Here is a 17,180-nt window from a genome sequence, read left to right on the forward strand (position 1 = left end):
TTTCTCCGCGGATGGTCAAAGACACTCGGGGATAAAACAAAGTCCAAAATTCTCACAAGGGTGGTGAAGGAGTCCATGTTTCCTCTCGGCAGCCTTTCCATGATTTCTAAAACGTGTCCTTGCTAAGAGATGGCCTCATCTGTCTAGTGCTGGGACTTATGGGGTAATGGTGCTGCACTCTGATTGGCAGAAGGCCTTGCGAGGAGTTCTTAGAGGGGTCACACGACTCACTTCTGGATGGGTCACCCCACCTCATAACTCACCCTGATTGGTCAAATCTCCTCTCAGGGTGGTCCTTCTGGGATGAAACCCATCCTGATTGGTAGAAGGTGGTGGGAGGAGTTCTTAGAGGGGTCACATGACACACCTTGCTTCCAGTCATGTTGCCACTTTGACTCAGGAATTAAAACCCTCCATGGAGCGGGACTTCCGGTGACAGGTGAGAGGGACTAAGGGGTCAATGGGTAGGGCTTGGGAGGGTCAAGGGGAGGGGTTAGGGTTTGATTGATGGTGGCGTTCCTGATAAATACCAAGATTACATGGATACCTTAGAAAGAAATGTGGACTCGTTACCTCTGGACCGGGACTATGACTGTCCTATTGACCTACCACCTTGGTTGAAAGTTGCTTTTCCCTGTATTTACGTGTTGTTGGGACCAGAATTAGTGGATCTCCCTGCATACAGTCATGAAAACCGGTCCTCAGAGCAGGTCCTTTTTGCGAAGAAGAAATGTGGGACTCTGCTACGCCTCTCTTTAGACAATCAGCTCTTGAACAAAGTGATCATTTGAAACCATTACCCTCTGCTGTGAATCTCACAATTGTTGGCTCACAGGAAATCTGCAAGTTTTTTCATCAAACTTCATCTGCAAGGATTTCCAATCTAACACTCGTTTGGGCAAGGGACAAATAGAAGACAGATATCAAAACACACTATGGACATTTTAACAGTCTGATATGCTATTTGAGCTAACTAACTGTCCCCTGACCTTGAAGCACTTCATCAGTGATGTATCTGGGGACAATGTCATCTATTCGGGTGACATACGTCTCTTTTTGGAGAACCCAGAGCAGCACGTGTAGCACATCCGAACCTGGAGAGGTTTCGGCAGCATGGTTTCAACACAGAACTGGAAAAGCGGAACCTCCAGCCAACTCTCTACAGACTTTTTGGGGTATGTCCTCTCCCCAGAAGATGTTATGATTGATCCAAATAAGGCAGTGGAAGCCATTCATAAATGGGGCAAAGTTGGAAGTCCTCAAGAAGTGCAGCGCTTCCAAGACTTCACTCATCCTGTGAAATCGAGACGTGCTGGCTCTCAGTGATGCTTAGATGGAAAACCACGCACCCCACACAGAGGTTGGAACCACTCACTCCCAGGTTGTCCTGAGGAGCCATGATTTCTCCAGGAGCTGGGTAAAGGGCACCGGGATCAGTCTGTCAAAGGTAGGGGAGGATCATGTGAAGAGAGAGTATGAGAGGAGGAGCGTGTTCTAGGATCTGTATTTGGGCTTGGTAGAGATCGAGAGAAGGGAGAGGGCTGTTAGAGGGCAGTGCGAGGTGCGAGGGGTGTCGGAGATGGGGGCAAGGCCTGAAAAGTTCAGCTGCTTTAGATCAACTGTGCCAGAGAATCACTGGTTTAAGTGACTGAAAGCTCTGACCTGGGGCTGGCCAAAATCCTCCTTCTCAGATGGGAACATGCCAAAAGTCTGCAGAAGCTCAGCCTCTGAGGTGAACATTGTGGCCCTAACCTCTCTCTGCTCTGTACCTCACAGGATTCCAGTTGGCTGTTCCAATCCAGGAGGAAAACTGTGCCAACCAAAGTCTCCCAGCACCTGGGCAGTGAAGTGCCACTTAACCTTGCTGTGATGCACAGATCTTGCTCTGGCTGTCTGCACAGGGCTGAATTTCACCCCTTCAGCCAATTATTTCCTTACACTCTGAAGGCCTTTTTCTTTTTGGACGTCTGTCTAGTGGGAAAGAATCATGGGGATTTTTAACCTGTTTCGTTCCCATGCCTGGTGCTTCAATGACGCAGAGAAGTGCTGATGCATTGGTTGATTTCCCCACCTTTTAATCTACTCTCTTCTTCTCTTTTAACAGGTATTCTAAGGACACCTGTGCATCATATGGGCATTCTTGGGAGTGCAGATTGCATCAGACCTGCACCTGAATAAATAATAAGGAATGAATGTTCTGCAGCCAAATTCTCAGAAACCTTCCTCTTCCACGTAGGATCAGGATTTTGTTTTGAATTGGTTTGTTTTTTTTTTAAAAGTGCTGAGCACATGCTACCCTTTAAGAAGAAGAATCGGAAGCAAAAACTGAAAGACTGTTACTAAAACCAATGAACAGCTGCAGAGAGTGGAGACCTGGCAATGCAAACAAATGAATACTGTGAGTAAATAATCTGAAAGCAAATGGGGAAGAAAACCTCATCTGGGTAATTGTGGCTCTTGGGACAAAAATCAGGTTCCTGGTATGTAGCCTGGCTGAGATCATCCCTTTTCCCTGGATCCCAGACCTGGGATTCAAATGTCATTCTCTGTGTGGTGTCCTTATTTTATTCCTAGGAAAAGGCTCCAAAAAGGAGGTGTAAGGATCTGGGACTCTAGTGTCTGCCAGAAGCTTCAGCCACCTTCACAGGTAGACATCACTGTCTTTCCTATAATGCCACTAGTGCTCTTCCTGCTCTCCAGATCTTCTCCCTCCAGCAGGACAGAGACACCTCTTAACTCCCTGAGTCCTAATTTCCTGGCTTCAAGGGGCTGAGGGTTTGCATTGCCCCCACCCCCACCATCTGAGACTTTTCCTATGGGAATCTCTCCAGAGCAGGGGAGAAATCTGTTCTTCCATTAGAACCAATCTGCTCAGGAAATCCATCCACACTGACCTCATCTCAGCTGCTTTGTTTATCCGAGATCAGTGGTATCTTTGGAAAACCCTTAGCGTGTTGGGGTGTCAGGTGGAGCAGGGGATACAGGAGCACCAGGAGATTCCCCTGAAGAACGTCGCTGTCTTTCTCTGGTCAGGTTAGAGCTCGCCGTCCATTGCGGAGGTGAAGACAGGATGGGAGCTGCTGGACTGACCTTGATGTGCCATGTCTTTGTGTGGATGAAGAACCTACATCTCAGGGATGGCCAGCAGCAGATGTAACGCATGTGTCCAGGAATGGGCTAAATAACCTACATTGAGAGGTAAGTAAAATCCTGGCCACATGTAGACATCACAGGAATTGGTGGGGATTGACCCAGGGTCCTTCAGCATAAGCCCCCTCACTCATTGTCAACAAATCCAGCTCCACCCACTAGACCACACTCCATTCCATTGCCCCAGAACCCAGGAGCCCTGATTCTCAGACCCGGGCCTCACATCACAAGGCCAAACCTCCTCCCGTTATGGGCGCTGTAGAAGGGACCATTGACAAAAAAACCCCTCTTCATTCCCCCTGTCAGAGACTGCGGCCACAAGTGACAAGTGAATGAGCTGAGATCTCCCCTGTGGGAATCCGAGGGGCTGCACATTTGGGGTTTCACAGGGGCAGCCTCTGGCAGCCATTGGCAGAGAGTTCCTGGGAGGAGATTTTGCATCTCTAACAAAGGGTTTCTGTTCCCCCAGATCTCAGCTGCTCAGCAGAATGCGAGAGAGCCAAGTGCTGATGGGCTAGAGGTGTCCCGCGAGTCGCTGTGCAGCAGGGGCAGGGTCTGCAGTCACCATGGGCCAAACTCTGCGCTCCGGACAACCCAAGCTGTTTCCCTGGATTGCAAAGGGGACTTTAGCTTGGGGAATCGGTGCTGGTGCCTGTGTCAACAGCTGGGATGTTTTCCTGAGGCTATTCAATGGTCCATGAAGTGCCATGCAAGCAAGGGGAGAATGGACATTAGAGAGCGAGGCTGGGATCTCTGCGGGGCTGCTGCAGTCAGGGCTGGTGCAACCACTTAGGCGAACTAGGTGGTTATCTAGGGCGCCAAGATTTGGGGGCACCAAAAAGCGGCGCCCCCCTCAAAAATTTTTAAATGGTTGCAGTGGCCGCTGCTGGATAGGTAGTCTGAGCTGCCGGTGGCCCGGCAGCCCAGGGCGCCCCCTGGGGTCAGGGTGCCGCCGCGGCGGCCCAGGGCGCCCGGCGTCAGGGGCCGCCGGCAGGCCAGGGCCCCCGGGTCTCACGGTGGTCTGGTGGAGCGGAGGAAGAAAGAGGACCCCAACGCTCATGATTGGCAAGGTAAGCAAGTTCTTCCCACAGGCGCCTCAGGTGCTGTGCTCCTGCCCCTTGGTCTTGGCTGGTCCTCTGCTCCTGCTCTGCTCCTGCTCCCTTGTGCCTGGATGGCTGGAGAGAACAGCAGCCTGCGCAGGCTGAGTGCTGCCCACGTGCCCAGGCACCCCCCTGACCCCATCCCCCCACAGCCTGACCCCCAGCTCTGAGCCCAGTCCTTCTGAGCTGGAAGCCCCTCAGACCCCATCCCCCAACGCCCTGACCCCCAGCTCTGAGCCCAGCCCCTCTGAGCTGGACACCCTGAACCCAGAGCCCAGCCGCCCCACCCAGCCCTATTGGTACCAACCATCACAATCACCAGCAACTGCCCACTATATAATTGCAAATGTATACATACCCTTACACGCTTTTAATGTTTTTAAATATTGTATTTAGTTTATTTTCAAATTATTACAAATTAATTTTTGAATGTATTTCACTAGTTATTTTTTACATTTCCTAATACATGTTACTATAGTATTGCAAATGTTTTATGGAAGGGCCCCCGATTTTGCTTTGCCAGGCCCCGTGAGTCCTCTGGCGGCCCTGTCTGACTTTAAGCCTGCTGCTGTGTTTTGCCTGCACAGCAGGGCTAAGCCTGTGTGTAGTGACCCCATAGCAGCTGCCTGAAGAATGCTTGGGGAATCATGCAGAAGAGGCGTGTATTTGTTTGAGTTCTCTCCTCATGGAGGTGTGTTCACTTGGTGCAGGACAGCAGTCTTAGCAGGACTCTAGGCCAGCACCTTGCCTCAGTTTGTAGATTATGTAGTGCACCATCACCGGCTCAGTCTGCACCGCTACCCCTCACAGTGCCCAAGAAGCGTCAAAAGTTGGATGGACTGTGTTAGGTTAGTTTCATAGCCGTTGCTTGTCTCTGTAGAGACCACTGAATGCATAGTATTCCTTATGGTTTCTGCTGAGCAAAATTGGCATGTTATGAGGTAGTGCCATGTGAGGGACGTGTTGCTTTATGTTCCAGCCTCATGTCTTAGGTTCTGGGGGGGGGGGAGCTTTCCATTGTTTTTTCATTGGTGACATCTATGATGCTCTGGTAGACATCTATGAGAAATTACTATGACGGCATCATCTGGCTACATCCGAGTTGATGAAAGGCTCTTACAAAAACCACTTTCTAGTTTCAAGTTTCTTGTTTCTCTTTGTTTTGTGGTATGACATATGTTTGAGTCAACATAACTAGCAAACAACATTCAGGCGAAAGAATTTGATATATGTGTGCATTAATCACTTGGGAAAACAAGTTTCTTGTGGGCCGCAGAAGTGATGCAGCTTTGAAGAAAACATTGGTAGATGCAGGTGAACTTGCGTGGGAGTGGATGTACCAGCACTTTTTTGAACCAATCCAATCCGTATTGGAAAGAGAGGAAGCACTTCACATATGAAGCAGATACGAACTATTTATGATCCGAAAAGAAAAATTCAAAGTGAACTTTATCTTTGCAGTCATTGACACAGCAACATTAGGCTGAAGAAAGTTCACATGATGCCGCAAATAGTCAGTCTTTGGCTTCATTATGATGTTTACATGTTGCAAATAAACACCAAAGCAATTATGGAACATTGCTTGTATCTGGAGAAAGCTTTGCGAACATAGTGAATCTAAAGATATTGATGCTTTGACTTGTGCAGTGTAATTGCAGACTTTTGCAAGATGAGTCAAGGAGTGTCATCACCGCAGATGTATGATAATCATATGAGAAAATAAGCTTGAAACAGTGTCCCTAACAGTTATTGTCTCTTCGCATCCTCTGACTCTCCTGGTTTCTGTGGCCAGTTGGTGACGAAGCTTCTCGAACTCAGTGATAAAAACATATATGCGAACATAATATTGCAACAAAGACTTGTTCGGCTATCTACCTTGTCACTAAAACATGACATTGTCACAGCATTTACTTGGAGGAACTTGGTTTCTAAATTTTTGTAACTTAAAGGGTGCGGAAAATAAATTCTAAATTTAACATTAGTACTACTCTTGACCTGTGAACGTGTAGTTGTGTATAATGTATGTGATTGGGGCGGGGGGAGCGCAATGGAAGTTCGCCTAGGGCGCAAAATATCCTTGCACTGGCCCTGGCTGCAGTCAAAATCCACAGCCAGAAGAGACGATGGGAAACGCGCTTCGAGGCTGGCCACAGCCGCAGCAGCTGTCTCAGAAAGCTTGCTCATAGCTCTTCTACAACAGAGGCAGGTCAAAGCACAGAGTGAGAGCCTGGGTGCAATTAGCAAGTCGCGCGGTTTTTTTAGTGGATTATGCTGCCCTGACCGTCTATTTCCTGGCAATGTGCACATCCAGCTCCCTGCTGACCTCCATAGGAGTTAGGTTCTCCATGCCTCAGGACAGGGCTGGCTTACTGAGGCGAACTGAGGAGCTGCCTCAGATGCCAGACTGTGGAGGGCACCACAAGACCTAGGTGAGAAATGTTGTCGGGCTGGTGCATATGTTTTTTCTCTGCTTGAGATGGTGGAGTGCTGTGCTGCAGGAAGGGGACACAAGAGACATTAAAGGGCAGACGGAGAAAAGGGAGAGTGGGAATAACGAAAGCAGCAGAGCTGCAGGGAGAGAGGAGGAGGAGCCTCTTATGTACCTCTCGAGTACCCCTAGGAGTCTGGACTGATTAACACCACTTCTCAGGACTTCCTGTTTTCTGCTGCTTCCTGAACCTGCTTGAGGAGAACAGGCAGTCAACTGAGTAGTAGGAGCTGAGTAGCCTTAAGACGCTGATATCTTCCCTCACTCAGGCCCTGCACCAGCCTGCTTATTTGTCCCTTCAATGGAGTGTTGAGAGACACTCTGCTGAGCACAGGACAGCAGTCATGAGTGAAGAAGAAACACTTCTCCTCTGAGCAGCATTCAAGAAAAAAAAGCCAAAGAAGCAGGAAGCTTTTCTGTCTATGCAGGAAGGAGCTCTCCTGAGATACAGAGACACAAATGTTCACACTGAGCCTTCCGGCCCCAGTGAGGATGTGAGTGGTGAGGAGATGCCTGATTTTCCAGTTAGTCAGAGTGCAGGTGACCTGGCAGCTACTGCAGCATCCATATCTCCATCTCAAATGGATGTAACCATGCACGTTCCTGAAGAAAAGTGTAGGTCAGAGAAGAGTTAGGTGGAGGCACAAGAAACAGCTGCTGCTGAGTTTAGTTCCTTAAGTCTAGATGATCCAGGACTGTGGACCCACTTGAGCAGTAGCCTGAGGTACTTCCTTATATTGCCTGGGCTGCAGCAAGTGAAAAACGTCATGTTCCCCAAAGACAATGAAAATAGAAGTTTTCATCCAACACATTCCTGGTGTGAAATTCCCAATGGTGACAAAGTCGAGAGGCCATGGCTTAGATACTCAAAAACCCAGAATGCTGCATACTGTTTTTGTTGCAAACTCTCTTCCAGTCTAATGTTCCAGCCACATTGTGTTCTACAGCAACAAAGGACTGGAAAAATCTGGCTAGAAATGTGGCATGCCATGAGAAGGCAGCAAATCACCAGAGAGCATTTGACAGGTGGAAAGAGCTTGAGATGAGACTAAGGTTAAAGTCCACGATAGATGATCAGCATGAAGAGAAGATTGAATCAGAGTTCTCACAATGGCAAAGAGCCTTTTCAGAGTGCTTGCTACCCAAAACCTAGCACTGTGCTGCACTTAGATCAGCTGCACGTGCCAAACAATGGAAACTTCTGCAAAGAACATCCTCACCCCACAAGTTCCCCAACCCACCACCCTTTCTTTAATCATAATAATAATTCATAATAAAGAAATGACTATTCATCAAAAGAAAGAAAGAATGTCCTAGTTCTTACATCTTCTGCTTTCTTTGTATGGGTCAGTCTTCCTTAGATCATAGGGGCTTCGTATCAGGGAGAGTCCTTACTGTCTTGTAGAGTGCACACTAGTGACACTGACCAGATAAATAATGGACACACACACACACACAAAATCACCAAGCCCTTTGTCATGAAGACTGTTCTCCTCAGTACAGCAAGCTATAAACATTAGGAAATGCACAGAGAACTAAAAGGCTGCAAAGTGAAGCACTCTCAAGTTAGGAAATACCAGAATGAGCACTGAGCAACCCAGTGGTGGGTTCTCTCTGATGTCACAATGCTACTGCTCAGGCAGCACCAGTGGGCAGCAAATGTGTAGTGTGTATGTGTGTTTTGGAAGGGGGGGCAGGCTTTCCCACTGCTCCTGTTTTCACAAATTTCCTAAATGTTAACTCTGCAGTAAACGAGGCAGGGATCCTACAGGCAACAGACTCCTTCAATACCCAGCCCCAGAGCAGAAAACCCTGTGCGCTGAATCAGGCAGGGGTCCCCTGGAAAAAAAATACTATGGGATCATGTCATTAAAGTCTGCAGCATCCTGCAAATGTACAAGAGGACTGAATTTAGGGTGCCAGGGCAACACTTCTTTGGACATTTGCTAACCTGAGAATGCTTCACTTTGTAACCTCTTCATCCTGTTTGAAACCTTGACTTTGTATTTCCTAATGATGTGGTTGATTAAAGCAAACATGAGTAACATTAAATGAAGGGTTTTTGTTTGTTATTGTCATAAACAGATTGTTAAGGGTTAATGTCTCTTCTACCTGTAAAGGGTTACAAGCAGAGACCAATCAGGAGACAAGATACTTTTAAATTTGGGTGGAGGGAAGCTTTTGTGTGTGTTCTTTGTCCGTTGTGTGTTCTTCTCTCGGGGGGTCTGAGAGAGACCAGACATTACTACAGGCTCTCTAAGTTTCTGTTCAAATAGTAAGTAAAAACAGGCGGTTTAGGCTTTTTGATTGTTTTACTCTATTTGCAAATGTGGATCTGGCTGGTTAACTTTTATATGTGTAGTTGCTGGGAATATTTTGATTTGTATTGGTACTGGGGGGAAAGTTTCTTTCTGGTGTCTGTAAGCTATAGGACCCTGTAATATTTACATCTTGAAGTTACAGAGATAATTCTTTACTTTTTCCTTTCTTTTATTAAAAGATTTCTTTTTAGAGAACCTGATTGATTTTTTTTTCTTGTTTCCCTTGTTTTATCCCAGGGGATTGGGATAACTCACCAGGACTGGTGGGGGAGACGGGAGGGGGGAGAGGTAGAATCTCTCTCTGTTTTCCTTGAATCTGTTTGCCTCTTTGTGGAAGGGAAGGGACATGCTTCTCTGTATTGTGATTTAAAGAGTTTGGATCAGTAGTCTCTCAGGATAGCCCAGGGAGGGAAAGTCTGGGAGGGGGAAAGAAGGGGGAATGGTTTATTTCTCCTTGTTTTAAGGACCCAAGGGATTTGGGTTCTTGGGGTCCCCAGGGAAGGTTGGGGAGGTCAGAGTGCCCCAAAACACTATATTTTTGGGTGGTGGCAGTGCTATCAGATCTAAGCTGGTAATTTAAGCTTAGAGGATTCATGTGCTAGTATCTCATTTTCTGAACTCTAAGGTTCAGATCTGAGAGGGAATGCTATGACAGTTAATTTCCTTTGTTTTTTTTTTTAATTGAAAGAGAATCTTTTATCTCTGTGCTGTGTAATGAGGTGACCACTCACTCCATCCTGGAAGTTGTTGGAAAAGCCCTGCAAAGGGCTGGGGTTGGGCAAAGTAAAACCCTGGCTGATTGGAAGAAGTGGCTGCAGCTGGGGCCACACCCCAGACTGAGCAACAGGGCCTTATAAGAAGGCCAGGGAAGCTGGAAGAATAAGTCTCTGTTTGTAGAGGGAGAAGAGCCTGGCTGCAGGGAGCTAAAGACAGAGTACCTGAGTGGAGCAGGGCTGGGGAAAAGCTGAGGCGCTGGGGAGCTCCAGCCTGGAAAGCCCCAGGCTGCGGCCTAGCATAAGGCCAAGAGGTCCTGCGGGTTTGCAGAGGGCAGCCCTGGGGCAGGCCAAGGCAGCAGGTCCAAACCCTCCTTGCCAGTGATGAGTGGCTGATACTGCAGCCTGCCCTAGGGCGTGGGGCTAGATGATGATTGGCAGTAGCCATATACTGAGGCAAGGTGGGGATAGAAGGTGGAGGGTTCCCCGGGGACAGTAGCCCCTGAGAGAAAGGGGTTACTGCCGAGGGCAGCACCTCACCTGGAGGGGCATGGGGGCCAGAGGACAGGCAGATCAAAGGGTGCTCTAGAGCTGGAATGAGCTAATTCCCAGAAGTCACCAGCAGGAGGTGCTGTGGGGGTAAGTCCACGTCTCTACAAGCTGTTTAAACAATGAAGCTCTTACTCATGCCTTGGTTCAGTCTGTATTTTATTGCCATTGTTATCTTTTTGAAAATCCCACTTTTAGCACTCAGTGCTGTACTGATTAGAGTATTGAAAGTAATTAAATTAAACTGTATTAAAACAAAACTCATTTTATGCAACTTTAGGGTCAGTGAAAGTTCTCAGCTATAACCCTGAATGTGCAAGAAGCAGAGAAACAATATCCAAGAAAAAGAGCTGGAATTTTGCATCTTGTTTTCACCTAGGCCTTACTGAGGAAAGTAGCAAACACCTGCCCTTTGCAAAGGAGCACTGCACCATACGGCAGAACAAACCCCACTGAGCACAGCAGGGGCTGTCCTGGTTATCCAGATCTGGCCCTGTTTCATTACAAATTTCCTGTCTGTGACGATGTTCTGGTAATAAGGGGGCAACCTGTTGTCAAAGGCAGCTGTTGCCATGGCAGTGAGGGTGTTAGTCATTCTCCCTAAGTATGAAAATGAACGGGAGGGAGGGAGTGCTGAGTGGTGGGTTATCTCTGATGTCACAATGCTACTGCTCAGGCAGCACCAGTGGGCAGCAAATGTGTGGTGTGTATGTGTGTTTTGGGGGTGGGGGACAGACTTTCCCATTGCTCCTGTTTTCACAAATTTCCTAAAGAAGCCAACAACATAAATACCCAGAATACACATTGATGATTCCACCCACACGGTAATTAGTTGCTGAAATTTGATTCAAATCCCGCATGACATGTTTAGAAACAAGGGCTCCAAAAAAAGGAGAGACCTTATAAAACAGAAAATGTTGATGCTGTGGTGTATTTGTGGTTGTGTTAAAATTGAATACTGTGACTTTAGATGTTCGGCAGGGTTCCTAGGCGTGCTTGCATGCTAGGGACCTCGGTAGGGCAGCACACAATCAGAGCCTAGCAGCAGTCAGTCAGCAGGTCCCCAGTGAGTTGTGCCTCTCCGTTATAGGTAGTACCCTACATTCTCTCCCTCTGGTTTTTTGGGTTCTTCTGTGTTATTGTTCTGGCTCCTAAGAAACAAATTAGCGAGAGATTGTGAACATCCAGCAAGAGTATTTTATATTTTCTCTAACTTGTCTGCTTGTGTGCCACAAACCATGAAAGGCACAATCTTCTCCACAGTAAAATAAACTTATGAAGCCAAATGTCCTTTTGAAATAAAAAATGGAACCATTTATTCTGACAAGTTTGCTGTTACTGAAGCATTTCACTTTTCCTTTCCCTTTCACAGGGAGGAGCCTAAATTAGGTTTCCCTAAATCCATAATTGGAATAGTGAAGCAAAGCCTCACTAGAAGCCAAGTGAGAGAGAGAATGGGATGATGACAATACAGTAGAACCCTGCTTACCTGACCCTCGATTATCCGGTTCTCTGTATTAACCCAACAACCAGTGCACACAGGTCCAGAAGTGGGCAATCTCTCTTATGGTCCCTAGATGGCGCTGCAGCCTGGCACTTTCCCAGTCATCTGACTATCTGACGTTTTGGTTAACCAATCCGGCCCTGGTCCCCAATTCGATGGGATAAACGGGGTTCACCTCTCCTTGTGAGCGATCATTTGATGCAGGGGATCTGTTGCTGGTGTTACTCCTCCTGGAAAAGTAGAAATTGCAAAACTGATGGGAGGGGCCTTCTGATGTGGTAGGGAGGGGGTCATGCTGTTACCTGCAATGTACGCAGGCCCCACAGTAAAGATGCACCTCGGACTGTGCATATAAACAGGTTAAAAGTGCATCACAATAGTGAAGCCATTGTCAAGATGATATTCTGTGCAGAGAATTGTAAGACAGCCTGTTATGGATCTGAGGCCTGAATGACATAGGGATATTCCACTCGAGAGCATTGAGGTGTGTGAAGAGGTCACTGTAACTGAAAAGACAGTGGTTATGGCTGTGCTGCAAAGTCACTGGCAGGTATTATCAAGCAGGCCAGGCCTGACTCACAAAATTTACCTAAGATTAACACTATGGGTTCACAACCTACACCTAGCAAAGCTTACCATGGAACTGGTACATTGCAGCAGCGAGTTCAGAAGGAGATGGCAAGCCAGCTGGACATGGGAATAAGTAAAGAGTCGAGTCAAAGAGCCCCTGGGATGAGGAGGTCGTTTTGCTGATGTTTACAGGGAGCTCCTCCCGAGTCTGGGGTCACAATGGGAGAGAGCACGAAGGAGCTTGTTTGAAGATTTAACCAGTGAGTGATGGAGGCTGGCATCATTGGTCATGTAACTGCGAACATTTGGTGGCCTTAGACAAGGGATGGGCAAACTTTTTGGCTTGAGGGCCACATCAGGGTATAGAAATTGTGTGGAGGGCCATGAATGCTCACAAAATTGGAGTTGGGGTGTGGGAGAGCATGAGGGCTGGGAAATGCGAGCTCTGTGGTGGGGTTGGGGATGAGGAGTTTGGGTACAGGAGGGTGCTCTGGGCTGGGATAAAGGGTATAGAGAGTGGGAGGGAGCTCACAGGTGGGGCACAGAAAGGGAGATGCAGGCAGGAGGCTCTGTGCACTGCCCGTCTGCAGATGACGCCCGTGCAGCTCCCATTGGCCATGGTTTCCAGCCAATGGGAGCTGCAGGGCCAGTATCTGGGGCATGGGCAGCTTGTTGAGTCTCCTGGCTTTCCCTACGCATAGAAGCCAGATTGGGGATGTGCTGTTGCTTCTGCGAGCCACATGGAGACATGGCATTTGCATTTTTGTTGCTGTTATCTGGACTCTCTGCAATTTGTCCACATCTTTCCTGAAAAGTGGTGCCCAGAACTGGACACAATACTCCGGCTGAGGCCTAATCAATCAGTGCAGAGTAGGGCAGAAGAGAGCTTTAAACTAGGAAGTTGGGGGAGATGGTTGGGAGATGTTCAGGAGATCTCCACGCCGGAATTTAACCTGGAGAGGGAAGTAAACAAAGTGAGAGGGGATACCCTTGTGGACCAAAGAATTGACCCAAGGAGGAAAAGCGGAGTTGAAACTAGCCCTAAGGGTGATGCTGGTGGTAGAAGTCTGTGCACGACGGGGGAATGTCAAGAATGTCACTGACGACAAACGTCAGGAGTAAAAATTTAAAATGTCTGTACACTAATGCGAGGAGCCTAGGGAACAAGATGGAGGAACTGGAGCTACTGGTGCAGGAAGTGAAACCGGATATTATAGGGATAACAGAAACCTGGTGGAATAGTACTCACGACTGGAGTACGGGTATTGAAGGCTATGTGCTGTTTAGAAAAGACAGGAAAAAGGCAAAGGTGGTGGAGTAGCCTTGTACATCAATGATGGGGTGAACTGTAATGAAATAAGAGTGATGGAATAGATAAGACGGAGTCTGTCTGGGTAAAAATCGCACTGGGTAAAAAAGCTACTAGAGCTTCCCCTGAGATAGTGCTTGGGTGTGCTACAGACCGCCGGGATCTGATTTGGATATGGATAGAGACATCTTTAATGTCTTTAATGAAGTAAACACTAAGGGGAAATGTGTGATTATGGGAGACTTCAAACTTCCGGATATAGACTGGAGGACGAGTGCTTGCAAGAATAATAGGGGTCAGATTTTTTCTGGATGTGATAGCGGATGGATTTCTTCATCAAGTAGTTGAAGTACCTACGAGAGGGGATGCCATTTTAGATTTGGTTTTGGTGAGTAGTGAGGACCTCGTAGAAGAAATGGTGGTAGGGGACAACCTTGGTTCGAGTGATCATGAGCTGATTCAATTCAAATTAGATGGAAGGATAAACAAACGTAGATCTGGGATTAGGGTTTTCGACTTCTCGAGGGCTAATTTTAAAGAGTTAAGGAAATTAGTTAGGGAAGTGGATTGGACGGAGGAACTGTGTGGATTTAAATGCGGAGGAGGCCTGGAATTACTTTAAGTCGCAGCTGCGGAAACTGTCGGAAGCCTGCATCCCAAGAAAGGGGAAAAAAACCATGGGCAGGAGTTGTAGGCCGAGCTGGATGAGCAAGCAACTCAGAGAGGGGATTAGGAAAAAGCAGAAAGCTTACAGGGAGTGGAAGAAAGGCGGGATTAGCAAGGGAAGCTACCTTAGTGAGGTCAGAACGTGTAGGGATAAAGTGAGGAAGGCTAAAAGCCGCGTAGAACTGGACCTTGCGAAGGGAATCAAAACCAATAGTAAAAGGTTCTACAGCCACATAAATAAGAAGAACACAAAGAAAGAAGAAGTGGGGGCCGCTATACACTGAGGGTGGAACGGAGGTTAAGGATAACCTAGGCATGGCCCAATATCTCTAAATAAGTACTTTGCCTCGGTCTTTAATAAGACTAGTGAGGAGTTTAGGGACGATGGAGGGATGACAAACGGGAATGTGGATATGGAGGTGGATATTACCGCATCTGAGGTAGAGGCCAAACTTGAACAGCTTAATGGGACAAAATCGGAGGGACCGGACAATCTCCACCCGAGATATTAAAGGAACTGGCGCGTGAAATTGCGAGCCCCGTTAGCGAGAAATTTTAAGCAATCGGTAAACTCGGGGGTGTGCCGTACGACTGGAGAATTGCTAAACGTAGTTCCTATTTTTAAGAAAGGGAATAAAAGTGATCCGGGTAATTATAGGCCTGTTAGCTTGACGTCTGTCGTGTGTAAGGTCTTGGAAAAATTTTAAGGGAGAAAGTAGTTAAGGACATTGAGGTCAATGGTAATTGGGACGAATTGCAACATGGATTACTAAAGGTAGATCGTGCCAAACCAACCTGATCTCCTTCTTTGAGAAGGTGACGGATTACTTAGACAAAGGGAAATGCGGTAGATCTAATTTACCTCGATTTCAGTAAGGCGTTTGACACGGTTCCGCATGGGGAACTGTTAGTTAAATTGGAAAAGATGGGATGAATGTGAAAGTTGTAAGGGGATAAGGAACTGGTTAAAGGGGAGACTCCAGCGGGTCGTACTGAAGGGTGACTGTCAGGCTGGAAGGAGGTTACTAGCGGAGTCCCTCAAGGATCGGTTTTGGGACTGATCTTATTTAACCTATTTATTACTGACCTTTGGCACAAAGAGCGGGAATGTGTTAATAAAGTTTGCGGATGACACGAAGCTGGGGGTATTGCTAAAACGGAGAAGGACCGGGATACTATTCAGGAAGATCTGGACCACCACTTGTACACTGGAGTAATAGTAATAGGATGAAATATAATAGTGAAAAGTGCAAGGTCATGCACTTAGGGATTAATAATAAGAATTTTAGATATACGTTGGGGACGCATCAGTTGGAAACGACGGAGGAGGAGAAGGACCTTGGGGTATTGGTTGATAGCAGGATGACTATGAGCCGCCAATGTGATATGGCTGTTAAAAAAGCAAATGCGGTTTAGGATTTCCTAAGGCGAGGTATTTCCAGCAAGGAGAAGGAGGTGTTAGTGCCATTATATACGGCGCTGGTGAGACCCCACCTGGAATATGTGTGCAGTTCTGGTGTCCCCATGTTTAAGAAGGATGAATTCAAACTGGAACAGGTTCAGAGACGGGCTACTAGGATGATCCGAGGAATGGAAAATCTGCCTTATGAAAGGAGACTCAAAGAGCTTGGCTTGTTTAGCCTGCCAAAAGAAGGCTCCGGGGGATATGCTTGCTCTATATAAATATATCAGGGGGATTAAAACGTTAGGGAGGGAGAGGAATTATTTAAGTTTAGTACTAATGTAGGCACGAGGACGAATGGGTACAAACTGGATATTAGGAAGTTTAGACTTGAAATTAGACGAAGGTTTCTAACCATTAGGGGAGTGAAGTTCTGGAACAGGCCTCCGAGGGAAGTAGTGGGGCAAAAGACTTATCTGGCTTTAAGACTAAGCTTGATAAGTATATGGAGGGGATGTTATGATGGGATAGTTTAATTTGGGCAATTGATTTGGATTATCGCAGATAAGTCTGCTCAATGGTCTGTGAGGGGATGTTGGATGGGATGGGAACTGAGTTACTGCAGAGAATTCTTTCTTGGGTGCTGGCTGGTGAGTCTTGCCCACATGCTCAGGGTTTAGCTGATCGCCATATTTGGGGTCGGGAAGGAATTTTCCTCCAGGGCGGATTGGCAGGGGCCCTGGAGGTTTTTGCCTTCCTCTGCAGCGTGGGGCATGGGTCGCTTGCTGGTGGATTCCCTGCAGCTTGAGGTCTTCAAATCTCAATTTTGAGGATTTCAATAACTCAGTCATGGGTTCGGGGTTGTTATAAATGTGTATGGGTAGGGTTTTGTGGCCTGCCTTGTGCAGGAGGTCAGACTAGATGATCATATTGGTCCCTTCTGACCTATGAGTCTATGAGTCTATGAGAAGAATCACTTCTCATGTCTTGCTTACCACACTCCTTCTCTTACCTCCATGTTACAAGTGACAAACAAAGGCAAAGGGAGACTAAACCCAGGTTTTTAAAGGTATTTAGGCCACATAAATCCCATTGAAATCAATGGGAATTAGGAACTGAAATCCCTTTAAAAAAACTGGCCCTAAGTGATTTGCTCAAGTTTGCAAAGGAAGTCAGCAGTGGAGGTGGAATTTAAACTCAGACCCCTCAAGTCTTAGGTGAGTCTGATAAACTCTGGCATCCTTCCTTTCTCCTGCGTGTGTCTAATGACGTGTTTCTGTCTATCTAACCCCAGACATAACCATGTCTCTGTCTATCTAGCCCCATAGAAAAACATCCGTCTGTCTAGTGTCTACCTGTGTGTCCCCGAACAGAACCATCTGTCTGACTATCTATCTATAAAAACACC

Source organism: Chelonoidis abingdonii, chromosome 4, assembly GCF_003597395.2.
Source record: "Chelonoidis abingdonii isolate Lonesome George chromosome 4, CheloAbing_2.0, whole genome shotgun sequence".
Taxonomy (NCBI): domain Eukaryota; kingdom Metazoa; phylum Chordata; order Testudines; family Testudinidae; genus Chelonoidis; species Chelonoidis abingdonii.